The sequence below is a fragment of the Equus quagga genome, chromosome 2 (genome assembly GCF_021613505.1).
Source record: "Equus quagga isolate Etosha38 chromosome 2, UCLA_HA_Equagga_1.0, whole genome shotgun sequence".
In the NCBI taxonomy this organism is placed as follows: Eukaryota; Metazoa; Chordata; class Mammalia; order Perissodactyla; family Equidae; genus Equus; species Equus quagga.
The window spans coordinates 81,165,062-81,187,909 of NC_060268.1; the positions used below are offsets into that span (position 1 = coordinate 81,165,062).

General features: G+C 36.1%; 1 protein-coding gene across 4 annotated transcripts in view; it reads right to left on the bottom strand.

The window, feature by feature from the left end:
- LRRC28 (leucine rich repeat containing 28) overlaps positions 1-22,848 on the bottom strand; it is a 160,447-nt gene that overhangs the window by 56,645 nt on the left and 80,954 nt on the right. The window lies entirely within an intron of this gene.

The window sequence follows — 22,848 nt, forward strand, 5'->3', positions numbered from 1 at the left end:
ATAGGAACTCAACAGAAAATTTCTGGACTAAGAATCAGGATGTCTTTGGAAATTTTCACCATGGTAAAGAATATAATAACAAAACGGAATTAATGGTAGGTAACATTTTTCGAAATTGTCCGGCCATGGAGTTCACTTTTTAAACAAACCACTCTAGGGGCCAGTCTGGTGGCGTAGTGGTTGGGTTTATGCGCTCTGCTTTGACGGCCCGAGGTTCGCAGGTTCAGATGCCAGGCGCAGACCTAGCATGGCTCGTCAAGCCACGCTGTGGCAGCATCCCAAAACAAAATAAAGGAAGACTGGCACAGATGTTAGCTCAGGGCCAATCTTCCTCACACACACAAACCCCCCCCCCCCAAAACCAAACAAACAAAAACCCCACTCTAAGTGTACATACGCTATGAAGATTTACTTTAATTCCATCCAAATAAAATCCTTCCATTTACTCCAATATTCCTTCATTATTGATGTCTATAGTTGTAATCTGTTCCATGGTGAGCACAATTACGCCCTTGTCATACACCAAATCACCCAGTCTGAGGTTGGGAAGTTCTTTACAAGGTACCTCATCCTCCCCAGGGAAAGTCACCATGAAGTATCTGTGAGCGGAGGAAGTTCTGCTAAGCAATCTCTCGGGGAGGGACATTTACTCTGTCCCAGGACAGTACATTCCACTCCAGGCTCCAAAGGAAGCACCACGCAGGACTAGACTACTTCTACATCATGCAACTTCCAAGCTGAAGACCACTGTGAAGCCGTCCTCTCTCCTTCCTAATCCTGACCCTGTTCCACCAGCCATTCCTCTCAGGTCAAGGTTTCCCATGCTCCCGCCACTGGACTGCAGCCCTCTGGGCACATTCTAGTTTGTTCAGGGCTTGGATTAGTATTGGCAATATCTTCTCTATTAGACAGAAAATCTTCGGCCCTCTTGGATGTCCAATTACACAGATTAGTTTTTCATATTGCTACAGACCAGGGGTTGGCAACTATGGCTCACAAGCAAAATCTGGCCCATGGCCCATTTTTGTACTGCCTGCAAGCTGAGACTGGTTTTTACATTTTTAAAAGGTGGTAAAAAACAACAACAAAACCAAAAATAATATGTTACAGAGACCATGTGTGGCCTGCAAAGCCTAAAAATATTTACTATCTTGCTATTTATGGAAAAAGTTTCCCAGTCTTTGTTAGAGACTGTAAACAGGGGCATTTTTAATAAATATTTTTTTAATAAAAGTAATCCAAGAGCAAAATGCATTCATTTCTAGTTATTTTTATAGTATTACAAGGGGTTTATGCTAGGAAGTTCACACTTTACTGCCCAATTTCCCCAATACTGAACAACTATGTACTTGAAGATAGGTAGGATTCAGTGAACAGTCTGAATCTTACTGGGAGTTTTATCTATCTAAACCCAAGTGATGCACATGAGAGTTATTTTCACTCTTGGTTCCATTAGCACAGTATTTCATCTACGTAAGTCTCTCTGCCTATCTATTTCACAAACAAAAAAATTGCTTCTCAAATTTGGAGTGTGTAGGGGTGAGGAAGTTGAGGAAAGAATCATCATGTTTTGGAATTTAATAAAAAGAAACAAGAAACCTTTCTGACCTCACTTTATAAAGTGATTATAGGAGTGAAATGGGACAGAAGTGCAGCCAATCAGTTACACACCACGGGGCCAGGTGCTGAGAGAAGAATGAGACATGGTCTCTGCCACTGAGAATCACAATACATACAACAGACAATGTGATAGGAGCTCAGAGAAAGAAGAGTTAGATGAGGGGTTGGAAAAGCTTTTGCAAAATTTATTGAAGGAGACTCGAACTTGACTAGGTCAAAAGGAAAATGGATACAAGGTTCCTAACGGGATGGGTGTGGAAGCGAAAACTTCAGGGAATGCATGAAAGTGAAAAAATAAATACAGCATGCATGATGGTCTATTTACACCAATGGCAGAAGAGTCGAAAATAAGTTCAACAGAGAGGGCTTGGTGGAGACACGGATGAGAATGAACACAGGGTAAAGAAGCCTGGACTTACTGTAGTGAGAACATGACATCTCCTGAATATTCTTGGAGGATGAAAGGACTCTTTTACAAAGGTTAGAATGGTAAATATGCAGAAAGCAATGAAATGAAAAGAGCATGTAGGCTGAGACAAAAAATACACATTTGACTAGAACAGAGGGGCTGTGATAGAATTTAAAGGTAAATTCCAGAGATACTTCAAGAAAAGCGTCAGGTATGCTTGACCGGAAATGGAAAATAGTGAAAGAGGAAAAAGCCAAAGATAAAGTTTCTAGACTATTACACTGTAAGTATGGTGATGCCAATGCTAAAAACTTAATTTTTCTGTAGGAAAAAAATTAAAATTATAACAACACTTCTGAATTGCAGTATCTATAAACCACTTATTTAAAGAAATTTGAAAAATCCATCAAAAGTCACACGGGAGCAAGCAAAATAAATTACTTTCATCATTATTTCAAAAATAATTAAAAGTGTAAGAGTGTCTTGACATGGCTGCAAAAATTCCTGCGACCTGCAATTGCCCACCATTTTAATTCAGCATTGCCTTATTGTACTGTGAAATGGGGAAATAATTATGTAATTATGATTGTAATATTTCCCTAATTTGATAATTTACTTTCTGGAAAGGTAACAGATCAATATTTACACTTTGCTTTGTCAGATATACTTATATCTCAGATATTAAAATTAATAACACTTTTGACAAAGAAAGGGATATGTAAACTGTCAGTATGAAAGGTCAAAGGACTGAGGAATGGGAAGGGGAAAGAAGCTGACATTTCTTACTTCCAATATGTGATGAATAAAAGACATTTCATTAAATCTGAAACAGGCAGAACTGCATATATTAAATGAACAAATGTAACAAAAAAACATTATTTTTAGTAGCTTAATATACACGCCTTTCATTTGTTAGAAGAAACTTGAGCTAATTATCATTCCAATTAAAATACTGAGTTGAATACTATCTATAATATGGTTGGAAAATTAATGATTTTGTCATACTATGAAAGTATTTGGGAAAGAGAGAAATAAAATTAAATAGCTTCTCAGGTGGATTCAATTAAACAATTTTCATGACCATTTTATAACAGGCCACAATTCTAAGATTTTATATGGCATCTTTATTTCAACAGTCAGTTAAAAGATATACTTGCTGATAAGCTCAGGCAATGGAAAGTACATTTTTAGAAAGCAATAGAGTCAAACAAAATTTATCTAAGATTCTAACTTAAATGCAAGAAACAGGAAATAAACCTGGGGCAGCAACGCATCAGGCAGGAATAAAGAAACAGAGTTCAAAGTGTGGGCTCAAGTTAAAACTGGAAAGCTATCAGCCAAACATAAATCTAGAAAATCTGGTCAAGTCTGAAACTTGCACTGAAGCCAAGACAACAGGATGCTCTTAAATAATTCTGCTCCTCTTCCTTCACCCTGAAGATCCAAGTTTCCTGCTTATATCATTTCTGTCAGCCTGAAAACTTCTGGCATTTCTTTTAGAGCAGGTATGCTGGCAACAAATTCTTTTAGTTTTCTATTATCTGGGAATGTCTGTATCATTGTAATTCCTAAAGATTACTTTCATTAGACAAAGAATTCTGGATTGGCCATTCTTTTCTTTTAGTCCTTTACAGATGCTGTCCCACCATCCTTCCATGGGTCCAAGGAAAAGTCCACAATTATTTGAATCATTGTTTCTTTAGGTGCCTTCAAGATTTGTTCTTTATCTTTAGTCATTAGCAGAATGATTATGATGTTATCTGTAATAGCTTTCTTTGAATTTATCCTATTTGGGGTCTGCTGAGCTTTTTAAATCTGTAAATTTATGTCTTTCAGCAAATTTTCTAAGTTTTAGCCATTATGTCTTCAAAATTAAGAGTTGTTATATCCGAGTAAATAGAATGGACTATTACTTTTCTACTTTTAATGTCTTTAAGATATGCATAACTGCTGAAAGCAAAAATCATAGCATTATCTGATATGGTTCTTAATACATAAAGATGTACTACTTATGATAAGTATAACACAAAGGTCAGTGGGGGAAAGTAAAAATAGTTTCAAACTAGATTTTGAAAAACGTATAGTGTAACTCGTAAAGCAATAACTAAAAATAAAATAAATACCAAAAAAAGGGATAAACCCAGAAAGCCAATAAATAAATTAAAATAGAATACAAAAGTATATTTAAATAATTCCAAAACAAACAGGAAAAAGGGAACAAAGAAATAAAACTAGATGTTACAAACAGGAAACTAATAATAAAATGGTAGGTCTAAATCTAATGAGATCAATAATAACATTAAAAGTGAATAACCTGAGAATACCAATTAAAAGAAAGAGATTACTGGATTCGATTTAAAAACAAGACCTTGGTATGTACTATCTAAAAGGAATGCACTTTAAATATAAACACATAAATAGATTAAATACAAAATGAAAACATATGCCATGCAAACGATGACCAAAAATAAAGCCGAAACTTCCAGTACGACACAGTGAGGAGGATGCCAAACCCCCTGCCCAAATAGCAACTATAAAATTACACAAAGGCCGGCCTCATGTCCAAGTGGTTAAGTTTGCATGCTCTGCTTCGGCAGCTCAGGGTTTCGCTAGGTTGGATCCTGGGCGCAGACATGGCACCACTCATCAGGCCATCCTGAGGCAGTGTCCCACATAGCACAACCAGAGGGACCTACAACTAGAATATACAACTATACACAGGGGAGCTTTGGGGAGAAGAAAAAGAAAAAGGAAAAAAAAGAAGAAGATTGCCAATAGATGTTAGCTCAGGTGCCAATCTTTAAAAAAAAAAATTACACCAAATTATCAAAAACAACCTTTTCAGCACTGTGGAAATTGACCAAAGGTTTTCAACAAATGGAGGAGCACTTACTCATGAAAAACTACTGTACTTCAGATAAGAAGAGCAGAAATCTGTGGCATGCTTGATTGGAGCAGCTCCCATCCTCCCACCCAGCTTATTTAGTACAACAGTTTCAATATGGCAGGGCAGGCTGCAAACAGCCAGCAGCTTCACTGCTGGAAGGGGCTGACTTGAGTTGGAACAAAAGATGAAAAATCCACACCCAGCAGTGTCATCAGTAACAAACAGCAATCTTGGTCATAAGCGAACATGGGAGGCCAATGATTTTATGAGACTGAAGGGGGGTTCCAGGTAGGGGCAGAAAATGGAAGGGGCAGATAAGTCAGAAATTTGACAAGGAGGGACAGAATATGAAATAGTTAGAAAGACATTTGACAGACTCTCCACATATCCCAGATAGACAGGACGTGGTAAGAAAGCACAGGGAAGACCAGAGAGGGCTCAAGCTACTTACACAACCCAGGTTCACAGAGAGCTTGTATGCAAGCACAGAGGAGAAAAGAGAGGGCCCAACACAAAATAATAGCCCGGGAAAAGCTGGAAACTGCTGAAATGTTAAATGTGTTTTGGGATCCACACATAGATCCAATGCCAGAGGATAGAAACCTTACTAGCTTAGGGTGTTCAACCACTAAGCTATGCAGACACAGAACAAATCCTAAAAAGCTAGGCTTAGAAATTAAAACAAAAATAAGAGAAAGAGAGGAAAAAACCAGAGACATCAATTGGCACACAATGTGGTGAAATGGATTTCTTATTTTTAGTCCAGGTAAATTACTAAAAAAATAAATAAATAGCAATAGCAACAATCCTCAGGTAGAAAAAACCAATCAGAACCCAGAGTTGCAACAACATCTTTCTAATGTCCAGTTTTTAAAAAAATTAAAAGACATGCAATAAAACAGGAAAGTGTAACCCATACTCAGGAAAAAGTGAGTACATAGAAACTGATTCTAAGCGGACTCAGATGTTGGATTTAGCAGATGGCTTCAAAGCAGCTATAATAAATATGTTGAAAGAACTAAAACAACAAGTTTAAAGAATCAGAGGGAAGTATGATGACAATGACTCAAAAAATAGAAAACATTCTCAATATAGAGAAATAAGAGAACGGAAATTCTGGAGTTGAAGGGTACAACTTTTGAAAAGAAAAATTCCCTGGAGAGGATCAATAGCAGATCTGAATAGGAAGACAAGAAATCAGTGATAATAATAAAAATTATCCAAATAGAAAACCAGCAAAGACTGAAGAAAAGTGAACAGAATCTCAGAGATCTGTGGGGCAAAATCATTGCACAAACAAAAAGAGAAGGAGGAGAAACGAAAAGAAAAAATATTTGAAAAAATATTAGCTATAAAATTAAATTCCAAATTTGAATGAAAATATTACTCTAAAGATTCAAGTAGCTCAAGAAATACCAAGTAGGATAAACACAAAGAGAGGGACACTTATACACATCATAATCAAACTGCAAAAGCATAGAAAAATCTTAAAAGCAGCAAGAGAAAAATGACTTTTCAAAAAAACCCCAAAATACAAAAAAAAAAAAAAAAAGGCCTGATTTCTCATCATAAACAAAGGAAGACAGAAGGCAGAGGAAGGACATATTCAAAATGCTAAAAAGGAAAAGTCTATTAATTAGAAATTCTATATCCAGCAACACTATCCTCCTAAAACAAAAGCAAAGTAAACAAAGACTGAGGGAAATCATTGCTATGAGACCTGCATCATAAGAAATTCTAAAGGAGACTTCTGGCTAAAAAGAAATGAGACCAGATGGCAACTGAAGTCCAGGGAAAGGAATAAAGAGCACCAGAAATGGTAAATACATGAGTAAATATAAAAGATCCTATAAATTTATCATTTTCCCTTTTCTTCACTTAACTTCTTTAAAAGATACAAGATGATTTAACCAATAAATATAAAACTATATTATTCAGGTCATAACATAGATTCAATTAATATATATGACGATAATAGCACAAAGGAGAGGAGAAGATATGGAGCAACATTGGGAGTAAAGTTTCTAAAATTTACCAGAATTCTTAGTATTAATAGGAAATAAATGGTAATAAGTGAAAGGCTTATCATAATTCCCTAAAACACTAAGAAGATAACTAAAAACATATAGCTAAAAAAGCTGACAGAGGAGTTGAAATCATGCACTAAAAATGTTTATTTGTAAGGCCATAAAACAAGGCTTTGTTCTGATTTCTTGTGTAGTGGTTACCATGAGGTTGGTATAAAAGATCTTGCAGATGAGAGAGTCCATTTTCTGAGAGTCTCTTACCTCCATTAGCCTAAGCAGGTCCCAATCCTTTCCTCTTCCTCACCTAAGTTACTGCCGTCACAAACTATTCTGTCATGTTCTGCAAGTTTGTGATTAAAATGAAGTGTTTACAGTTATTTTTGATGCTTCCTTTCCCTTTATCTTTAATGTTATAATTGTTTGCCAACCTGTTCTGACAGAGAGCTGTAATTTTCAATAGATTTTGTCTATTTACCTCCTTGCTCAAGGCCTTGCGAATCTTTTCCTTTTTGTTTCAGGTATGAGGGCATTCTTGATAATTTCTTGTGTGGGGGTGTTTGTGGTGATGAACTCCCTCAGCTTTTGTTTATCTGGGAAAACTGTCATTTCTCCATCACATTTGAAGCATAATTTCACTGGATAGAGTGTTCTTGGCTGAAAGTCTTGGTCTTTTAGTATTTTGAATATATCCTTCTACTCTCTCCTAGCCTGTAATACTTCTGCTGAGAAGTCCACTGAAGATTATTCCTTTGTAGATTATTCTCTTGTCCTTGTTACCTTTAATATTTTTTCTTTGTCATTGACCTTTGCCAGTTTTACTAATGTATGCCTTGGAGAAGGTCTTTTTGCATTAGTTCTATTGGCTTCATTTACTTGTAATTCTAGTTCTTGCCCTAAGTTTGGGAAGTTCTCAGTTATTACTTCTTTGAACAAGCTCTCTGTTCCTTTCTCCTTCTCTTCTCCCTTTGGAATACCTAGAATCCTCATGTTCCTTTTCCTAATTGAGCTGGATATTTCTTGGAGAATTTCTTCATTTTTTTTAAAGTCTTAGTTCTCTCTCCTCCACCTGAAGCATTTCCATAGTTCTGTCCTCTAAATTACTAATTCTGTCCTCCACAGGTCAGCTGTTCTTTTAAGGTTTCTACATAGATTTTTATCTCATTCATTGTGTTCTTCATCTCCAGCATTTCTGTTTGGGTCTTTTTAGAGTTTCAATCTCTTTGGTGAAGTATTCCTTTGGCTCATTAATTTTATTCCTGAGTCTACTGAATTGTCTTTCTGAGTTTTCTTGTAACTCGCTGAGTTTCTTTATGATAACTGTTTTGAATTCTCTGTCATTTAGATTGTAAATTTCTGTGACTTCAGGATTGGTTTCTGGAGACTTGTCATCTTCCTTCTGATCTGGAGCGTTACTGTATTTCTTCATGGTGTTTGATGAAGTGGACCTTTGCCAGCACATAGTGGTAGTATCTTATCACAGATTCCACCTGCCACCACAGAAGTAGGGGGTGGGAGCAGGCAGAAGCTGTGATTTCTGAGCCCATTGCAGTCGCTGGAAGTTGTGCTGACAGGGCTCGTCTGCATCTGCCCGCTGACCACCGATGCCTGGCAGTTCACACATGCAGGCGCAGGCACTCTGGTGTGGATCTGCTGCCCTGGCTGACTGGCCGAGCTGGTGTGCCAGGCAGGAGAGGAGGGGAGGAACACTTTTTCTGCACATGTGAGCTTTCTCTGCACTCACAGGTGGCCTGCATGGGCTGCTGGGCTTGGTGGGGGCATCCACCCAATGGCTGAGTCACCTCAGTGTGGAGTGTTCCTGTGGGCTGGGACACAACTGTGAAAGTGACCGTGTTTGTGTGAGGCCTGTCTGTTCCCCCGCCTCCTCTTAGAGTTGTGCACTGGCTGCTGTGCGTAGACCCGTGACCTAGATTGCTGCCACTAGAGAGGTGGAGGAGATCCACTCACTTCCTTCTAGTGCTTCCCAGGGATCCAGTACCCCCACCATTAGACATATGACTGCATGGATCCCTCAGACAGTCCTATTGTGTTGTGTGGGTATCCTCTGTTGGTTAATGAATGCTCTTTTGGTTGTATCTTAGTGAGGAGAGACTAAGGGAACAGCTCACTCTGCCATGACGTTGACGTCCAAAACAAGTCTTAATAAATTTAAGACCAGTTCTTTGGAAAGGTAAACAAAATTGACAAACCTTTAGTTAGGCTCACCAAGAAAAAAAAAGGAAGTCTCAAATAAATAAAATCATTAATGAAAGAGATGTTACAACTAATAGAACAAAAATACAAAGGATAATAATAGACTACCATGAACAATAATATGCCAACAAATTTGACTACTAGATGAAATGGATAAATTCCTAGGAACATACAGCCTACCAAGGCTGAATTATGAAGAAACAGAAAATCTGAACAGACCAACTACTAGTAAGGAGATTGAATTAGTAATCAAAAACCTCCCAACAAGCCAAGACCAGGACCAGACAGCTTCACTAGTAAATTCCACCAAACATTCAAAAAAGAATTAATACCACCCCTTCTCAAACTCTTGCAAAAAACAGAAGAGGAGGGGACATTTCCAAACTTATTTTACAAGGCCAGCAGTACCCTGATAGCAAAATCAGACAATAAAAGAAAATTACAGGCCAATATCCTTGATAAACATACACAAAAAAATCCTCAACAAAATATTAGCAAACTGAATTCAACAATACATTAAAAGGATCATGCACCATGATAAAGTGGGATTTATTGCACAGATTAAAGGATGTTCAAAATGAACAAATCAATGTGATATATCACATTAACAAAATAAAGGATAAAAATCATATGATCATCTCATAGACACAGAAAAAGAATCTGACAGAATTCAACATGCATTTATGAGAAAAGTGAGGTATAGAGGGGATATACCACAACATAATAAAGGCCATATACAACAAGCCCACAGTTAACACCATACTCAACAGTGAAAAGCTAAGATCAAGAACAAGACAAGAATGCCTACTCTTGCCACGTTTATTCAACATAGTATTGGAAGTCCAAGCCAAAGCAATTAGGCAAGAAAAAGAAATATCAGGCATCCAAATTGGAAAATAAGAAGAAAAACTATCACTATCTGCAGATGACATAATATTATATACAGAAAACCATAAAGACTCCACCAAAAACCTGTTAAAATAATAAAGGAATTTGGTGAAGTTGCAGGATACAAAATCCTGTTGTGGTTTTATACAGTAATAACAAACTAACAGAAAGAGAAATTTAAAAAACAATCTCATTTACAATTGTTATCAAAAAGAACTTAATATCCAGAAGTAAACTTAACCAAGGAGGTAAAAAGACTTGTACACTGAAAACTACAAGACATTAATGAAAGAAAGTGAAGAAGACACAGATAAATGGAGAGATATTCATAGATTAGAAGAATTAATATTGTTAAAATGCCCATGCTACCTAAAGCAATTATAGATTCAATGCAATTCCCAATAAAATTCCAATTAAATTTTTTACAGAAATAGAATAAATAATCCTAAAATTTGTATGGAACCACAAAAGACCCTGAACAGCCAAAGCAATCTTGAGGAAAAAAAATAAAGCTAGAGGAATCACATTCCCTGATTTCAAACTATATTACAAAGCTATAGTAATAAAAAAGTATAGTATTGGCATAAAAACAGACACATGGGGGGCTGGCCCCGTGGCCAAGTTGGGTTTGCGCACTCTGCTGCAGGTGGCCCAGTGTTTCATTGGTTAGGGTCCTGGGCGCGGACATGGCGCTGCTCATCGGGCCACGCTGGGGCAGTGTCCCACATGCCGTAACTGGAGGGACCCACAATGAAGAATATACGGCTATGTACTGGGGGACTTTGGGGAGAAAAAGGAAAAAAATAAAATCTTAAAAAAAAAAAAACAGACACATAGGTCAATGGAACAGAACAGAGTCCAGAAATAAAACCATATATATATGTGCAATTAATTTATGACAAAGGAGCCAAGAATATACAAGGGGGAAAGCACACTTTATTCAATAAATGGTGCTGGGAAAACTGGACAGCCACATGCAAAAGAATGAAACTGGACCTCTATCTTACACTGTACACAAAAATTAACTCAAAATAGATTAAAGACTTAAATGTAAGACCTGAAACCATAAAAACTCGTAGAAGAAAACAGAGGCAATAAGCTCCTTGACATTGGTGATGATTTTTTGAATCTGACACCAAAAGCAAAGGCAACAAAAGCAGAAATAAACAAGTGGGACGACATCAAACTAAAAAGCTTCTGTACAACAAAGAAAACCATCAACAAAATGAAAAGGCAACCCACTGCATTGGAGAAAATATTTGCAAATCATATATCTAATAAGGGGTTAATGTCCAAAATAAAGAACTCAAACAACTTAACAGCAAAAACCCCAAAAAGTCTGATTGAAAAATGGGCAGGTCTGGAAAGACTTTTTTCCAAAGAAGACATACAGATGCCCAACAGGTGCATAAAAAGATGCTCAACATCGCTAATCATCAGAGAAATGCAAATCAAAATCACAATGAGAGATCACCTCACACCTGTCAGAACGGCTATTATCAAAAAGACAAGAAATAAAAAGTCTTGGTGAGGATATAGAGAAAAGGGAACCCTTGTGCACTCTTGGTGGGAACGTAAACTGTTACAGCCACTATGGAAAACAGCATGGTGGTTCCTCAAAAAATTAAACATAGACTACCATACGATCCAATGATTTCACTTCTGGGTATTTATCTGAAGAAAATAAAAATACTAACTTGAAAAGATACATGCACTTCCATGTTCATTGCAGCATTATTTATAATAGCCAAGAAATGGAAACAACCTAAATGTCTACTGATGAATGAAAGGATAAAGAAAATGTGGTATATATGTATATACACAATGCAATATTATTCAGCCGTAAAATAAGAATGCAATCTTGCCATTTGTGACAACATGAATGGATCTTGAAGGCATCATGCTAAGTGAAATAAGTCAGACAGAGAGACAAATACCATATGACCCAACTTTTATGCGGAATCTGAAAAGAAAACAAAATAAAACAAGCTCATAGATACAGACAAGAGATTAGTAGGTGCCAGAGGTGTGTGTGGAGGGCAGGTAAACTGAGTGAAGTGGGTCTAAATGTCAGACTTGCAGTTATGAAATAAGTCATGGGAATGCAATGCATAGCATGGTGACTGTAGTGTATATGCGAAAGTTGCTGAGAGCAAATTTTAAGTTCTCATTACAAGAAAAGAAAATTTTCTAACTACTTTTGGTGATGCAGGTTAAGTAGACTTATTGTGGTGATCATTTTGCACTATATACAAATATCAAATCATTATGCCGTACGTCTGAAACCAATATAATGCTATATGTCAATCACACCTCAGTTAAACAACAACAAAAAATATTTGTTAACACAAAAGAAGGCAATCTTAAAGAAGTACAGAGGAATGAAAAAGATACAGGTAATGTAGAACACACATGGCAAAATGGCTGATATAAATACAACCAGATCAACAATCACATTAAATGTCAGCAGACAAAACAACCCAATCTAATGGGAAAAGATGTCAGAACGCATAAAGAACAATATGCTCTCTGTAAGAAACACACTTTATATTCAAGTGTCAAATAGGCTGAAGGTAAAAGGATGGAAAAAATATATACCATAGAAAAAATAACCAGAAGAGAGACAGAATGGCTGTATTCTTATCAGAAAAAAATAGACATTAACACAAGAAATATTACAAGAGACAAACAGAATCATTTCATGTCAGTAAAATGATCAATGCTTCAGGAAGAAATAACACTTATAACTATAAACACACCTAAAAACAGAGCCCCAAATTACATAAAGCAAAAACTGACAGGACAGAAAGGTAAGGTAGACATTTCAACAATGATAGAGATTTTAATACATCATTCTCAATAACTGATCGAACATCTAGACAGAAAATAAGCAAAGATATAGAAGACTGTCATCAACCACACTGACCTAATTTGACATTTACAGAACATGATAGCGGAATGCACATTCTTTCCAAGTGCACGTGGTACACTCTACAGTACAGACCATATGCTAGATCAGAAAACAAGTCTCACATTTAAAGGGATTAAAATCATACCAAGTATGTTCTCTGAACAAAATGGAATTAGATTAGAAATCAACAACAGAAAGAAATTGGGGAAATTCCCATTATTTGGAAATTAAACAAAACACTTCTAAATAACCCAAGAGTAAAAAAATCACAAGGAAAATTAGAAAATGTTTTTGACCAAACTAAAACAATACAACATATCAGAATTTATTGGCTACAGCTAAGAAAGTGTTTAGCGCAAAATTTAAAGCTTTAAATGCCTATCTTAGGAAGGAAAGTTTCAGATTCCTTACCTAAGCTTCCACCTAACTAAACCTAAAGTAAGCAGAAGGAGAGAAATAATACAAATTATACAGGTCTGATGAGGTGGATGAAGGCTGGGGTACACAGGGCAGAAGGGAATCTTGGGGGCTGTTGGAACTCTTCCATATTTGATTGAGGTGGTAGTTACCCAACTCAAAAGGCTGAATTTTCCTGTAGGTTAAAATGCAAAATGAAAACAGTAATATAAAAATTATTTTCAAAAAATTCTTCCCAAAAGTTAAAAATAAAATATATCTTAAAGCAAAATTTTAAAAATTCCATATACTGATTATCTGACATTAGAAATAAGTAGAATAACTATTCTTGGTATAAATTCACATAATTTAATCAGTTTCTTAGCTGTTCTTATTTCCAATAATGTCTTACTTGAATTTTCCTGAAGACTTTTTTCAACATGGTATTATGTTTCTTTTTAATGAAACTGTCTATAATTCATTTTATCTTTAATAAATTTAACATTAATGATATCTTCAAAGATATATTGCTATGTCATCTTGAAATTACTGTAGTATTACTGAAGTCGGGTTACAAGGCATCTCTTGGGAATACTGGTAGAATCCTACTGTCTTCAGCTGATCTCCTTGTCTCCACACCACTCCTCAGGAAGTCAACATCAGTTTGTATACTTTATTTCCTTAGTGCGCCTAGAATAATCCTAACTTCACAGTTGTTTGCATTGTTTACTTTTATGCTAAATATACAATACCTTAAAACTTTTCAGCTACTTATAGAATATCCTGAAGATGATTTCATTATTGCCACATAGTAATTACTTACACTAAACATAAAAATAACATTAGAGTGGCAATTTCAAAAGAAAAAACAGTAAGTCTCCTTTAAATCATCATTCTCTGCTGATGTACAGCAATCTAACCTAAAATTTAAATGGGAATGGGAAGGAAGCCACCCACTCCTGGCCAAGCCAGTGACCGCAGAGAGTCAATAACAAGGCTTGGTATTTTGAAGCACTGGCTTTTTCCGGTACCACTAAAAACAGCCCTAATTTGAGCTCCAAAGCATACCAGGTTAAGGAGAGCATACAGAGAAATAGAAGACAACATTGCAAGGCCAAACTCCATTCCATACAGTAACTGTCCTTCTTTGTAATCATTCTCTGTCTCTTGATTGGGCTGTGGAAGGTACACACTCTGGTATGTAGAATAGGTTCAAACCATAATTCTATTACTTATCAGTTGTGCGACTTTGGGTTATTTACTCAAATATTTGGAACACCAGTTTGATGTTAAAAAAATCATGTGTTAAAAAAAAAGAGTAACACATACCTCAAGTGATTAAATGAAATATCCCATCTAATTCAAAAACACACGGAAGAAAACAATAAACAGTTATTTCTAATTTTTAGCTCATCATACTACGTAATCTTCTAAATGTAAATTCTGATGATAAATATCTTTTCAATTGATGCTTTTATCACAGAAATAATTATGAACACATTATGTATGTTTGTTCTGTCTAACACAGAGACAGGGACTCCTAGGAGGGACATGTCATTCAGAAAATGGGCTGGACTACCTTCCTTGGTCAAATAAAAAAATTAAAAACAACTCAGATTCAACTGAAATATCAGTCCGTTTTCAAGGAGGGCTAACGACGGCACAGAGATATCACACAATCTTAAGTTAACTGCAATTACCGAACAATGCAACCTCTTAGATACTACTGGTGACAACTGGGATCAAATCTTAGATATATTCTAAAGTCATAACAAACATTTAAATTAATATTTCCTTAAGAAGGAGTTTAACTTGCTTATCTGACACGAGAATTAAAATCCTTCAACACTGAATTGTCGTACTTGTCTTTTTTAATCCAGACTGATCACTCTGCAAATAAGCAGCCTGTCTGCAAATGGTCTGGTTTCCACGTGTGGGCTGAAACATGCTCACAGACCAGGTAAGGACAGTTTACCCTTTAAAACCTTTTAAATCATTTCTTATTAAAACAACAAAAGTTTATAATAAACTCTTTTCTTTCATTGATGATATGTTATGAACTGGCTAATGGCCAAAAGGGGAACACCACTAGAAGTTGTCATTTCCTCCATAGAGTAGAGACAATCAGAGAACAAAGGCTGTGGAGCAGCGTGATAGGCCACACTGCAAAATATGGACTGAATCTGTCTTCTCTCTGCCTCCACCATTACTACACTGAGCTAAGCACCCTTAGCATCTCTTGCCTGAACTCACCCAATCGCCTCAACTGGTTTTCTTGCTTCCATGCTGGCATCCTTCGTCCATTTTCTACACAGAAGCCAAAATGATATTAAAATATATGTCAGATCATGTTTCTTCCCTGTCCCAAACTCTGCTCTGGCTTCCCACAGGACATGAACAAAATCTTAAACATCACCTGACTAGCAATAGGTGCCCTCATCAGCCCTGGCGTGCTTCTCTCATCCACTGCACTACAGTCCAATCACTCTGTCTTTCTGGCCCATGAAAGTGTCAAGTTACTTCTTCCTTCAGAGCCTTTGAATCTGCTATTACCTCTGCCAGGAATGTCCTTTGCCCAACTACTCAAACTGTGGGCTCATGCTTGTCTTCTGGAACTTCACTGTCACATTTCACAACGGCCTTCCTGAACTCTAATTAAATAGAACCCTTTTTCCCAAATAGAGCATCCCATTTATTTCCTTCCCTGCATTTACCACTATCTTTGATTATTTTGTTTATTCATTTATTTATCTGCTAAACCTTAGTCTGTGCCTCCCACTAGAAAATCAACTTTATAAAAGCAGGAGCTCTGACTGTCTTATTTATTGCTATATCCCCAGCATCTAGCAGTGTCTAACTCATCGTAGGTGCTCAGTAAATATTCTTTGAATTAACTCATGAATCCCTTAAACTGTCTCACTTATTAAGCGACCACAGACCAGACATGCAGTTGCAAAAAAGCCTCACAATTAATGATTCAAATTTGTTTAGCAAAATTATAACTGTTTTGGAATTTGAGACAACTCACAAATCCTCAAAAAGGAAATGTGAAATCCAAGACTGCCAGAAGTTTGTTGTATATTGAACATAATTTAAGTTTTCCCCGATGCCTTCTAATTATCTGTGTGAAGGCAAGTGATGGGAGTATTCTGTAAGAGAGATTAGTGACGGAAGACTAGCTGCCCCCATACCAAATCGCCCCAGACTGTTATGCATTTTCAAACTGTTGTGCATGATTTGCTATAGTTGATACAACTGTAGAGAAATAAATATAATTTACAAAGAATGATTATAAAATAGTGTAACTAAAATTTCAGCAAGAGGGGCCAGCCTGGTGGCATAGTGGTTAAGTTCACGTACTCTGCTTCGGTGGCCTGGGATTCACTGGTTTGAATCCTGGGCACAGACCTACGCACCGCTTAGGTTCGCAGGCATCCCACATACAAAATGGAGGAAGATGGGCACAGATGTTAGCTCAGGGCCAGTCTTCCTCAGTAAAAAGAGGAGGATTGGGGGCAGATGTTAGCTCAGGGCTAATCTTCCTCACCAAAAAAAAAAATTTTTTTTGAGCAAGAATTTCAAAAGTTGTAACCAAATAAATATTGTCCTTCAAGGTCATCAGCAACAAAGTAAACCCAAGGACATGTTTTCATTCATATCTTTTAAAATTCCTGCTTTGGAATTGCCTTAAGATCTTGATATAGAATTACTTCATGGATTCTAGGAATCAAATAGACTCTAAAAGGGACAAGGATTTGCCACCACCAATGTTATTGAGAACATGCCTCAAACTCTGAAGGCAAGTCCACAAGAAAAACAATTTTTTAAAGGTTTAAAAAAGATTGGCAACCTCAAAACAACAACATGTTAAATATGTTTGATGACAGCTCAGGGACAGTCTTATAGGAATGATGTTTACTTGTTTTTGGAATTACTTAGAAACTCTATTAGATCTTATTTAAGCTTAAAAACCACAGAGTCTTGTTGGAATAAATGTGTCTTCAAGATAATTAATTTGAAGGATTAACAATGATTTGACTTTACAAATTTACAATCTGGGTATATTTATTCAACTACTACATCCTTTTCATATATGAGAAGGTGTAACCATACCCATCCAGTTTTGAAAAACCAAATCCATCCCTTAATTTGTTCATTTGATGGGGCAGAAGCAGCATGAATTTGGTTCACATCTTAATACATTAAGCTGAGGGTGTGATTATTTGTGGGGCTCAAACAGCACTGGCATTTTCTACCATCTTCATTCATCACACTCCACTGTAGTGGCATGCTTACTTGCATGAGTTCCCTCCTATGACAGCAGGGGCATCATGTATTTCAAGGGCACCAGGGATGGGTGTTAGGAAATATAGCAATTATAGAGTTTCCAAGGAATAATGATTTACAAATTAAACATGAACTTATAAAAAACATTTTTAATACCCTTAGTAATACTACTAAGGGTCTTCCAGTATAGGACAAAACTATCCAATATATTAGGGGCTTGCTATACATTCCCAACTATGAATGTGTGGCAGGTTACGTTTAATAAAATCATGAAGGAGAGTAAAATTAACAATACCAGAAAGCTCACTGAGAAAATCTATTAACTATGCATTTGTCTAATATAAGCAATACACAAGAGGAACACTTTTAAGTTAAGAAAATAAAACTAGTGGGGCCAGCCTCATGGCCCAGTGGTGAAGTTCAGTGCACTCTGCTTTCTCAGCCTGGGTTCACAGGTTCAGATCTCAGGTGCAGACCTACATCACTCATCAGTCATGCTACAGCGGTGACCCACATATAAAATAGAGGAAGACTGGCACAGACATTAGCTCAGGGGTACTCTTCCTCAAGTAAAAAAAAAGAGGAAGATGGGCAATAGATGGTAGCTCAGGGCTAATCTTCCTCAGCAAAAAAAAAAAAGAAAGAAAGAAAAAAGAAAAACTGGCAATTAAGAATTAAATAATTATTTAATAATTAATTAATTATTTAATTTCATAAGTTAAATAATATTTAATTGTGAAAGATAATTAAATATTATTCGGACGCTTTAAAATAAAATGGTCTGAAATGTGACATCTGAGAAACACTATAGAAACTTATTTGAAACACTATAGAAACTCATAGAAATACTATAGAAACTTAACTGACTCAAATAGTTATGCCTGGATGTCAATCTCGCCAATTAATTCCCAATAGAAATTTTAAAATGTTAGATATTAATTCAAAAAAGAAAAACACATTGCTTTGACATTTCACCTGGTGCTTTGTATATGATTAAATTATGCACTAGACTCTCATTCAATGTTCTTCAAAATAAGTTATTTACCATGTATTTACTGGTTATCTAGTAGTCAATTTGGCACTTGAGGTACCTAGCAAGTGCCACTGAGAACACTGCAGATTAGAAAAAGATTAGAAAAAGCATCTAGCATAAGTATTCTTGCTAAGTGGCAATTATAACATAACTAACTGCTAAAGAGAAATGGCATCTATCTCCTCTTCGGATATATTCTGTCTTTGAAACTTAAAAGCATTTATTGTAAAACTTAGCATCTTTATTATTGCTTTGTGTCAGTACATGGATTACTACTTGGAAAAATCCTTTATCTTCCTCATTCTGCAAGATTCATAGAGACCACACACCCAGATTTTCATTTATGTTATAGGGTAGTGATTGTCTATTTCACAGATTCTTCTAAGTAGGCTTTTTTCCTTTTAACTGAGGTAGCACAATGGAGTTTTGAGGCTTTGACCTGAATGAGACCACCAGGTGTCCATTGTGGGCATAAAACTACTATAATCATTGCCTCAAGAAATAGCATACCATCGCAGTGCGGAATAAAAATTTATTTTTTTATTTTACTACTTATACCTACACACAATCCATATTTCACTATCTGAAAAGAACGGTATTGTTATAATGATTGCTTCCATCTCACTTTCCAAACTCAAATTAAAACAGGGAGAACTTTTAAGGAGAAAATTTTTAGTGTATATATGTTTCAAATTGATTCATTCTAGTTACTTCTTTGACATTCCCATAAGAAAAGTAACTACCTTGAAATATAGAAAGTGGCTGATAAAAAGAACGACCTCCACTGACAGAACATTTAGAAACCACTGGAAAAACCTATCACGCCCAACACAAGAATAATAGTTTAAAAAAAATTCTCCACTAATTAAAAAAATTCCACATTAAATTCAAAATATACCTCTGATTTCTAAACATATACCCTTTATAGGAAACTCACATTATCACTATTAACACGAGAAATTTTACCTTAGAGAATTTTGAATTTGTACACATTGGTTGTAAACCAATCTTAACACAAAAGCAACAAGTCTTTAGATTTATTACCTGCTATTGATTAGAGTTATGGAAGAAACCACCAGCAGAATGAAAACAAAAGGTACTCAATAGGGATTAATATCAAGGGTAGGAACGAAACGGCAATGAAACCGTCTGGGACTTACCCATCACTGTTGTTTGGTGAACCTACTAAAATATTTTTTTGGAAGTTGTTTTTCAGAGAGCGGGAGAGCCCAACGGGCAGCACCACGCTCATGGAACTGCCATCTGGTTGCTGCTGGGCAACCCTCTCAGAGCTGTTCATGTTTCCGCCAGGGCCCAGTGCAAAGAGCATGAGCAGAAGATGGAAACCTTGCCACCTCCCCTCTAGCTGCCTTGGAACCAAAAGTTCCCTAACCATGGAACTCAACGTGATGTGAAAGCAGTGCACAGAACTTAATAAGCGAGGGGTGTCTTGATCTGTAGCATGCTGGACTTATAAGACCCTTACACTCCCACCATCGAATCAGATTCCCCGAGAGTATTTTGCATAACCACACCCACTCCCAACTCTTTAAAGTCTGTCCCCACTTCCGTTTGGAGAGAGAAATTCGAGCCCTGCCTTCTGTCTCCTTGCTGGTCTATCTTGCAATAAAGGTTTTTCTTCTCTCAAAAGCTGGTGCCAAAGTACTGGCTTCTATGTGCATGGGGCAGCAAGCTCTTGCTCGGTAACAGGGGCACAGAAATATGTTAACTTCTCATTTTTAAACTTTCCTATACTGTTTAAATATTTATTTCCATGCACATGTATTACTTTTATAATAATACAAAATTAAATTAATCACATGCAAATATGGTGCTTTATCACACACTTTGGGCTTCCTTAGAATAAGTGATGTAACAATTCTAAACAACTGTTACATCTTTCTTTACTAGTTTATTTTGCGTAAGAATGATCACATAGAAATCTGTGATTAAAATTCTAAGAATTTGGGTTTCCTAATGATATTTCAGTTCACTCAAATACAATGCAACAGAAAATAAAAATTTAATCAATAGGTATATACAGTGCTGCTATGCAAATCTATACTGCTGAGGGTCTTACAAGTTCTGTTACAAAATGAAAAAAATCAGTTTATACATTTTCTATTAAATATAAGTATTACATAAGATTGTATGGTGCATCTAAAGAGAACATATAAAAATGCATTTCTTCAAATTTCTATTTATTCCCCAACCTTTGGAAAAAAATACTACAAAATACTACCACTGCTTTACTGCAGGCCAGTCAAAATACGCTGGAGTTCAAAACCTTTTCTTATGCTCTATAAATCCTTTGTTGTGCACTGCAGTAACAAAGTTTCCAAATGCCCCTCAATAACAGGAAGTAACAGAACAGTGAAACAAAAAGAACAATAAAAACTTGTAAGCACATAAAGAATACCAAACAGCTGAATGCGAACAGCTGACTTGTGCCCATTAAGTTGTATTTCTTTTAGAAATGAGTTAGTTGTACATAAACCTTACAAGGATATTAACATTTTCCAAATTAATTTATTTTATGCTCTATTCATCTTATTATTTGAACTTGCAGTTTAGAAAAAAAATAATGTCAAAACATCACCCATAAATGGTGCTTTTACAAAAGCCGATATTTAATTTTTATATTAATTTTATTAAAAACAAATGTTTGCAATAACAGTTGTGACAGAGCTTACGGAACACCACTCATCTAGATCAGTGTTTACCCAACTATGTCCACAGGGACACCAGTTTAGACCAATGTTCCCATCGTCAAATAAGTTTAGGAAAAACAATATGCTATACTATCTATCATAAAACATATTAGCATATTAAAGAACAGTGATCCATTCAGGAAACCCATTTAACTGTGACTCACCAACAGTTTCCCATTCATTTGGCCATGGTACACTTTTTTCACAGAGCATGTAAAGAAAGTTTGGAAAATGCTGATAATCAACATTTAAGGCATGCTTCCCCCATGTACTCCATGAGGAAAGTTTAATACTCTAAATAGTAGTACTAAATCTTTTCACTTTTATATAGGAAAAGCACAAGGAATTATCTTGAACTCTGCTCAAGGGAAAGAAAATAAAAACGTGATGCCAAATTCTGGCTTTATTTTAATACCATGGTCATTGTAACACTTGTGTACATATGACATTTGCGAGACCCTGATTATTATAACTTTCAGCTGTCAGGTTAAATAAAAAAAACTTCTGGGGCTAGTCCAGTGGTGTAGTGGTTAAGTCTGCATGCTCCGCTTTGGCAGCCCAGGGTTCACAGGTTTGGATCCCAGGCACACACCTATGTACCACTCATCAGCCATGCTGTGGAGGCATCCTACACACAAAATAGAGAAAGATGGACACAGATGTTAGCTCAAGGCCAATCTTCCTCAGCAAAAAGAGAAAGACTGGCAAGAGATGTTAACTCAGGGTCAACCTTCCTCACCAAAAAACCAAAAACAAAAAACCTTCCCTGAGGTTCAAGCTTATATCAGCCATGGTCTTTTCAACACAGTTTTGCAGATATTTTTATTTTGTTCTTGTAGCCCTTTTGAAGAATGTTCAAAGAATTTAAAATTAAATCTTACCTCAAATCTGCCTTTAAAGCCCTATCCCATCACCTATCAACTTTCATTCAGTTTCTTCCTTCTAGGCAAACAGGCATTCAGCCGCTTATGGCACATGCTGCTATTACAGTAGCAGTCATTTAAAAGTTTCTTAATAACATATGGAGCAAGCCATTTCCATAATCCCTCCAAATCCTTCCACAAAGATATGGCTTTCATATTCCCAGACAAAAGGCATCTACCATAAAACTCCTTCAGAACAAAGTCCCAGAGAGAATACGAACAAATGAAATAAATAAAGAGGAAAAAAGGCCATCCTGGTTTGAACTGACAACAAAAATATGGGTATAATTGCTGTTCAAACAATTATTAATATTTCCTTTGTAGTCACTTTCATTAACAGACAAAAACAGTATATACAACGTAAATTATAGTTTATGAGTGACCAAAAGTATAAGTGAAATGACTTTTATACAACTTTAAACTTAGAAAAACTACCAACATAGTCACCACAAACTTTACAAAAAGCTTACTGGTTGAGCCAATATGGCATTAGAACTTTACAACCCATATGGTGTTAAAATTTGCAGAAAGCATGAGCTCATTCC